This window comes from Marmota marmota, unplaced genomic scaffold, assembly GCF_001458135.2.
Source record: "Marmota marmota marmota unplaced genomic scaffold, marMar, whole genome shotgun sequence".
In the NCBI taxonomy this organism is placed as follows: Eukaryota; Metazoa; Chordata; class Mammalia; order Rodentia; family Sciuridae; genus Marmota; species Marmota marmota.
The window spans coordinates 3,162,180-3,171,242 of NW_025999982.1; the positions used below are offsets into that span (position 1 = coordinate 3,162,180).

Here is a 9,063-nt window from a genome sequence, read left to right on the forward strand (position 1 = left end):
GTGGGGGGCGGGTACCAGGGATTGAACTCAGGGGCACTCAACCCCAGACCTATTTGTATTTTATTTAGAGACAGGGTCTCACTGAGTTGCTTAGCACCTCACTTTTGCTGAGGCTGGCTTTGAATTCAAGATCCTCCTGCCTCATCCTCCCGAGCTGCTGGGATTACAGGCAGGCTCCACTGCACCCGGCTCTAACCCTTCTTATTTATTGTTTTGGGACAGTATCTATTAAGTTGCTGAAGCTGGCCTCAAACTTGAGATTCTCCTACCTCAGCCTCCTGAGTAGCTGGGATTATAGGTGTGTACTACTCAGTCCTTCAGTCTTCAATTTCTTACCAGACTCATATGACCAAAAGTTAATAAGGCCCACAAGGCAGCACCTTCTGGACCTATCCCTGTGTGGATTCTTTTTTTTTTTTTTTTTTTTTTAAGTTGTCAATGGACCTGTGCTGAGAATTGAACCCAGTGCCTCAAGCATGCTAGGCAAACGCTCTAACTGGGCCACAACCCCCCCAGTCCACACCCCCTGTGAATTCTTAAGCCCGTGTTTCTCAAAGTTTAATTCCCTAGATTACAGTAGAGTCACTTGGGGGAGAGGGGACTCTTAAAACTGCACATACATAACTGAACACAATACCTGGGTCCCAGGCCCCTAAAATCTAAATCAGCATATCTGGGATAGATTCCAGGGATCACCAGGTAATTTTTATGCTTGCTAAAGTTTGAAGATCATTACTTCAAACAAACATAGTTAGTTGTTTATTGATGGTTTGCTCAACAGTTCAACTTGATTAAAGATTAACAAATTATATTTTCACTGGCATGTTTGCATTACATCTGTCTCACAAGAAGCCACTATGAATTAGTGAAGGAAAAGAATAACCGAAGACGGTTGAAAATGTAAGTCCACACATTTCCAAAATTAACAGCAATATGAATCAAAATCCTTTGACCTAGATTTTCCATTCTTAGGCATCCCAAGGAAATAATTTAATGAGTAAATTAAGATACAGGAATGTTTATTTTGCCATTGATCATAAAAGCAAAAAATTGGAAACCACCTAAACATGTAACAAAAGGAGATTAAGCTAAGTAAGTTATGATAGTGCCATACAATAGACGCAGATCTGAGTTTATCAACAAGGAAACATATTTAAAACACATAATTGTTCAAGAGAAATAAAGAGCTGGGAGCAGTGGCACATGCCTATGATCCTAGCAGCTCAGGAGGCTGAGGCAGGAGGATCACAAGTTTGAGGTCAGCCTCAGCAATTTACAAAGATCCCATGACCCTGTCTCAAAAAAAAAAAAAAAAAAAAAAATTAAAAGGGCTGGGGATGTGCTCAGTGGTAAAGTACCCCTGGGTTCAATCCCCAATACAAAAGAGGGAGGGGAGGGGGGAGACAAGTATAAAACATCATCATATTTCATTTTTAAAAATTCAAAACAAAATTTGGAAGGATAAAATATAAAATGTTAACAGTGCCTATCTCTGATGGTGATGTTAAAGGGAATGTTCATTTTTCTACTTTGTGTTGTTTCTTTCCTTTTCATACATAGGGTCTCACTATATACCCAAATTGTTGACCTCAAACCCCTAAGCTAAAGTGAGGAGTCTCAGCCTCCTGAGTAGCTGAATTCCAGGTGTGTGCCACTACATCTGGCTCTAAACTGCTTTGAAACATATTCCTGATTATATTTATAATCAGAAAGAAAGCAATGGTACTGTATCCATTTTGAAAAAAAAAAAAGGAAGTTGAGTCCCATATCAGAAGATTGCATTAAAGCGCTAGATCTATTTGCTTTGAACTTCTCTTTTTTTCCCTCTGAAATTAGGATGGTAATGTCTCTCCTGTCTACCTTAGAGAGTGTTTGTGAAATAAAATGTGAAAATGTTTTGCCAACTAGAAAATGTCTTGTAAAGATCATATATTATTAAGTTTTCATTTTCACATCAGAGACTCACATTTACTCCATGCCTAAATATACAAACATCTGTCATTAAAGCGTAATGCTAGGCCATTTTTTTAAGCTTGTTTTTTACTTTTTACTATGGGAAATTTCGAAGATATGAAAGAGTAGACTGAATAGTATAATGAACTGCCATGGGTATGTCACCAGCTTCAATACTATCAACTGACACAAGATGTTCTTTTATCTATACATCCTACCCACGCTTTCCCATATTAACATACTGCCAGACTTTAAACTGACATTGAGCTTTGTAATTTTCATGTATCCAAAAGAAAATTTCAGTTCTCCATTCCTCATCTAAAAAGACAGTTTGAATTGTGCATTTTAAGGGGGTAAATTTTATGGTATGTGAGTGTTATCTCAAATGTTTTAAAAAGACAAGCATTAACATATGCACAACAGTTACCAAAACTGGTGTTTGGAAATGTCTCATGATTGGTAAATGCCCATCATACTATTGTCACTTCGGGCTCTAAGATGACTACTGAAGGGAATCAGAGCATGCTTCCCCATAATATCATACTTTCCCATATTGATTATTTTGACCTCAAGGCAACTGAACAGACTCAGAAAGCCTTCCCCCTAAAAACAGAGCTTAGGTTTCCTATGACAAAGGTGCCCTCCTGGCACTGGACAGAATCTACTCTTATCACTAAAGAGAAGTCATTGCTATAGACCAGGAGTTGACACTGAGTCTGCACAAGCAAACCTCACTACGATAACATTTCCGTTGGTCTACCCCATTTACCACCCCTGCAAGCCTAAGCTTTTTCCTTTATCTAGTCACTTTTCCACAAATTTATTCCTTTTTGTTAAAAAGATATATAAGGCCTGAATTCTGGATTCTTTTTTTCTTCTTTACATAACACATGGGAATTCATAGGAAAAAATATTAACATCATCCAAATGTGGTGGCTCCTGCCTGGAACCCCAGCAACTTGGGTAGCTGAGACAGAAAGATCATAAGTTCAAAGCCAACCTAGGAAACTTAGCAAGACCCTGTCTCAAAATAATAAATAAATAAATAAATAAAGGGGCTGAGTATGTAGCTCAGAGTTTCAATCCCCAGAACCACCACCACCAAAAAAAAAAAAAAAAATACACACACACACACATATATATATCAAATAAAATGTGTATGCTTTTTCTTCTTAATCTGGGGTTTCTTTTCCAATTTAATGAGCAGGCTCCAATTGAATTTCCTATTCTCCTGCCTCAGCCTCCTGAACTGCTCGGATTACGGGCATACACCACTGCATCGGTTTAAGGTTAACAGTTATAATGTTGAATCACATGTGATCATGGAATTGTTGTTTGACCAGGATGCAAGAAAAGACCACTGACTCCAATTAAAATCAAATTAAAGCAAGCTCATTATTTCGACCGGCCGGGCTGCCTTCCCACCCAAAACCTCGGGAACAAGACAGCCCCGCAGCTTTCCTGCAGCCCAGCTTTATAGCCCAGAAAGTTACACAAAGGGGGGTTACAGATAACAGAACTCTGACAAGCAGAACATTTTTGCTGGCCCCAGCATCAGAATTTATGAAGGTCATTAGAGCCTCAGAGAGGGTCGTTATCTGGCCAGGGAAGGCCAAGATTTGTGAGGCATCACTAAAGTTTCAGAGAGGGCTGCTATCTGGTCAGAGAGCCAGGCATGGGTGAGTTCAAGGCACAGGCAGGCATTCCAAGCAGGTTCAGAATTTGCAGTAATTTATAGTAAAGCCAAAATTATCTTTTCATGGCTTTGTGGCGAGATGGCTCCCAATTTTAAAGAAAAGATCAGGTTGGGTCTATCATTGTAGCCGATATTTCTCTCAATTTATATTAAAGCTCTCTATGATTTATTTTATTTAAAAAATTTTTTTTCATTTGTAGATGAACACAATATTATGATTTATATTTATTTTTATATTTTTATTTTTTTAAAGAGAGAGACAGAATTTTTAATATTTATTTTTTAGTTTTTGATGGACACAACATCTTTATTTTTTATTTATTTTTTTATGTGGTGCTAAGGATCGAACCCAACGCCCCGCGCATACCAGGGGAGCGTGCTACCACTTGAGCCATATCCCCAGCCCCTTTTATGATTTATTTTAAAAATCTTCTGTCAGCAGGGTGCAGTGCCACATGTTTATAACCCCAGCTACCCAGGAGGCAGAAGGATTGAAAGTTTGAGGCCAGCCTGATAAATTTAGTAAGACCCTATTTCAAAATAAAATTTACAAAGGCTAGAGATGTGGCTCAGAGGTAAGGCTAGCATGTGTCATCAGCACCATAACAGGGGGAAAAAAATCTTCTATGATTCATATCATATACCACTTTAAGTTTTCATATCTGTTTGTACTGGGAATTGACACCACCCCCCCAGGGCACTTTGACATTGAGCTATATCCCAGCCCTTTTAATTTTTATTTTTCAGACAGGGTCTCATGAAATTGCTGAGGCTGGCCTTGATCTTGTCGTTCTCCTTCCTTGGCCTCCTTAGTTCCTGGGATTACGGGCATGTGCCACCATACCTGGCTACTTTAAGATTTTTTTTTAAAATGGTATATTCTCTCTATATATTGTTCATTTTCGGATGGCATTCTACTAGATATTCAACATCACTGCTGAGTGTTGACTTGATACCATTCCTAGAGAATATGCATGTAACTCTCCAATGGGCAATATAGGGACCTTGAAGTCAAACTTGAGTTCATATCAAATCCCAGCCCCACTGAGGCCCAACACTGGAATCTTTTGACCTGATGGCAATGGAAACCAAATAAAGTCAGGCCAACAAACACATAGGCAAGGCTTTTATTGGGATTTCCCCGTAGGAAGGAAGACACAGCTTCAACAAGAAGACATCAGAGGGGCTGGGGCTGTAGCTCAGCGGCAGAGCGTTTGCCTAGCACCAGTGAGGCACTGGGTCAATCCTTAGCATCACACAAAATAAAGGCATCTACAACTCAAAAAAAAAAAAGACGTCAAGCTGGCTTCCTGAATGAAAGAGGGGAGTTTGTTTCATTGGTTACCTGCAGGAGTGGGAATGTTAATAGTATTCAACCCCAGCATTTGCCCTGTGCTAAAGATCAGTTGCTGGGCTGTTTGAGAAAACACAAACAGGACACCCTGACCTCAATGATGCAAAGCTGACACTGCTCGAGGGTGGTACATACTCTGCCTCCTGGAGTCTATTGTCAAGCTATAAGCTGAGGCCTACAAGGACATTTGCCCTTTCTCCTTCTGTCTCACTGTCAGCTACCAGCCACGTGAAGCCAGATAAATCACCCCTTCTAAATCTTGTCTCCTACTTTCTAAAGTTAGTAGGAACTCAGCACATAGTGATGTACACCAATAATCCCAGTTACTCGGGAGGCTAAGGCAGGGGAATGGTAAATTCAAGCCAGCCTTGGCAAATTAGTGAGATCTTGTCTCCAAAAAACAAAAAGTAAAAATAAAAAAGGGTTAGGGGGGCTGGAGATGTGACTCAAGCGGTAGCGCGCTCACCTGGCATGCGTGCGGCCCAGGTTCAATCCTCAGCACCACATACAAAGATGTGTCCGCCGAGAACTAAAAAATAAATATTAAAATTCTCTCTCTCTCTCTCTCTCTCTCTCTCTCTCTCTACTCTTTAAAAAAAAAAAAAAAAGGGTTAGGGATGTAGCTCAGTGGTAGAGGAACTCCCCTGAGTTCAGTCCCCAAAACTGCAAAAAATTTTTTAAAAACTCAAAGTTAGCATGATGTCCAACACATAATGGAGTGGCAATAACATCTCCAGAGATGGTCCACTTGTTCACTGAAGACCTTTGAGAGAGTCCATTTGTTCAAAATAACCATTGATGCTGATTTCACGTAGATAGACAAACTGAAAGGCTAATGAGAGTTGCTGAGAGTGTAGAGTTCAGAGGACTGCTCACACTCTACTGCAAGAGAGGAAATTGGGACAACCACTTGGCACAGCTATGATTTGGCAATATCTAGGAAAGTTGAAGAGGCATTTCCCCCTCCAACCCACCAATTTCTCACACACACACACACACACACACACACACACACACACATATACATACTCATTGCAACAATGCTTGTCAAAACAAAAACATGGAAGCAAACTAAATATCCAACAGGATAAATAAAAATGTTATAGTTATGAATCAATAAATTGTGAGATAGTCATGAATGCGACACCTACGGCAATCAAATGGACTGATTCCACTCCAGGTGGCAACATGGGTAGATCTTCACACCATGAAGTTGAAGGAGTAGTGGAGCAGAAGGGTTCCCACAGGAGGATGTTATTCTTAAAGGCTTTATTGAAGTACAATTGAGATATTCAAAGAATTGCACCTATAAAATGTATTTAATCTGATGAGTTTGAACAACTGCAAATGCTTAGATATTATCCCACATGCAAGGTCATAGACATCCCACAACTCCAAAGGTTTCCTTTCTCCCTCCCGGGTTTATTTGCTAGTTGTTTTTGAGGTACTAGGGATTGAACCCAGGGGATTTCTACCGCTAAGCTATATCTTCAACCCTTTTATACAGGGAGGGCCTCACTAAATTGTCCAGGCTGGCGTTGAACTTGCCATCCTTCTGCTTCCAAGTAGCTGAGCTCTTGGGTTAATTAGTTTACTCATATTATTTCCATTATACAGATATTAAAAAAAAAAAAAAACAATGTAGAAACTTGCCAAATGTCACATACATGGGTGATTTTGGGGACAGTTTGATCTCTTTTCTTTTTTATTCCCCAGCATCAGGGATGGAACTCAGGGGCACTCTACCACTCAGTTATATTCCCAGCCCTATTTATTCATATTTTGAGACAGGGTCTTGCTAAATTGCTGAGGCTGGCCTCAAACTTGTGATACTCCCAAGTTGCTCAGATAGTCTGATTTAAGTTATGGAGATTAGAAACTTGCCCAATGTTACGTATCTAATGACCACACCTACTTACTGCCTCTTGAAACATTTCAAGGATTTTTTAAAATACGAGGGTAGCCTGCTAGTATCACACAGGTCAGTGAAAAGGGAGTTCAACATTTCTTCCTAACCCACTTTTATTTCTGTTAGGAAATACTTAAATTTCCTACCCCACAAACCACTTGACCAAAAGCCAGGGAGCCCAGCCCAGAACAGGAGACTACTCCATTGCCACATGGTGGAAACAACGCAGTAAAGGTTAAGTTACCCACGACTTGAGGTTAGAAGGATAAATCAGACCGGAAATGGTAAGAAGACTCTTTTGAGACCTTGAGTCTTCAAGAAATTCTCTAGAAAGCAATACAAAGTTCTGTGAGTAAAGAGAAGAGGATTTTTCACTTGGAATGTGAGCTAATGGTCCCGAGGCTTTTCCATGTTGTTAAATTATTACCTGCATTTGGGCAGGACCATTTGAAAGGGCAAATTCCCACATGAGTCATAACCCACTCATACGAAATGAAAAAAATGACTCCAAGCGTCTTGCCATATTACACAAGAGCAATATTAAGACTCTGAAATCAAAGGTAACATCTGCCTCCAGAACCATCTGTTAATGGTTTCTCACGTGTCTGAGGTGGGGCAAAGGCCGCTGTGGATGCCTGGGCCTACGGGAGAAGGACAGAGAAGTGGCAGCTACCATGAAGAATAAAGCTTTTTACCAGAAGTAAAAAGCTTTAGGAGAAAAGTCAACTGAGCCTTTCCCAAATGGATGATTTATTTTTGAATAATAGAAGGATATTTGGAGTCCTATAGTATTTCTGAATTATATTTTCCTTCTATGAAGTTCTCAGGATGAGCAGGTGTGGTGGAGCACTCCTATAATCCCATAGACTCAGGAGACTGAGGGAGGAGGATCACAAGTTTGAGGTCAGCCTCAGCAATTTAGGGAGACCTTAAGCAACTTAGCAAGACCCTGTCTCTAAATAAAATATAAAAGAGTGCTAGGGATGTGGCTCAGTGGTCAAGTGCTCCTGAGTTCAATGCCTGGTACCAAAAAAAAAAAAAAGTAAGAAAAGGGCTGGGGATATGGCTTATCAATATCAATCCTTACTTTTCTGTAGTAATTTCTTCATTACAAACAGACTCCAAATCTATTATGTCATTTGATTCTTTTTTTTTGGGGGGGGGGGCGGTGCCAGGGATTAAACCCAGGACCACTTAACCACTAAGCCACATCTCCAGACCATTTTATTTTTTATTTTGAGACAGGGTCTCGCTAAGTTGATGAGACTAGATTCGAACTTGCAATCCTCCGGCCTCAGCCTCCTCAGCTGCTGGGATTACAGGCATGTGCCACTACCCCTGGCTCATTTGGTTCTTATGCTATTTGAGTCATGGGAATTAAAAAATAACTACAACAACAATATGAAGTGTTTTATACTAATCCAAGAAGCCAACCCTGAAAGACCACATGTTGTAGATTCCATCTGTATGAATGGCCAGAAGAGGCAAATCTATAGAGAGAAAGTTGATTTTTGATTGACAGGGGCTGAGAAAATGAGGAAATGTACAGTGACTACAATGAGTACAGGGTTTTTTGTTTGTTTGTTTGTTTTTTAGTTGTAGATGGATATAATACTTGTATTTTATTTATTTGTGTGTGTGTATGTGTGTGTATGCGTGTGCGCACGTGAGTGTGCTGGCACTGAGGATAAAACCCAGTGCCTCACACATGCTAGGCAAGTGCTCTACCACTGAGCTACAACCCCAGCCCCCAGGGTTTCTTGTTTTGTGTGATGAAAATTAAATAGTTCTAGAATTAGATAGTAGTGATGGGTGCACAATCTTTTGTACATATGAAAAACCACTGAATTGTACACTTTAAAATGCTGAATGTTACACAATGTGAATTTTACCTCCATTTTTTAGTTCCCAAAGAAAAAAGAGCTGGGTGCAGTGGCACACACCTATAATTCCAGCGGCTCGGGAGGCTGAGGCAGGAGGATCACAAGTTTGAGGCCAGCCTCAGCAATTTAGTGAAGCTTTAAGCAAATTAGCAAGACCCTGTCTCAAAATGAAAAATAAAAAGGGCTGAGGATGTGGCTCAGTGATTAAGGGCCCCTGGGTTCAATCCTTGTTACCATAAAAAAAAGAAAAAGAAAAAAGGCCAAATGT

The 9,063-nt window shown here is 40.1% G+C and overlaps 1 pseudogene; it reads left to right on the forward strand.

Moving 5' to 3' along the window:
* Positions 1-845: 845 nt before the first annotated feature.
* The window catches only part of LOC107143819, a 9,043-nt pseudogene continuing 825 nt past the window's right edge, over positions 846-9,063 (forward strand).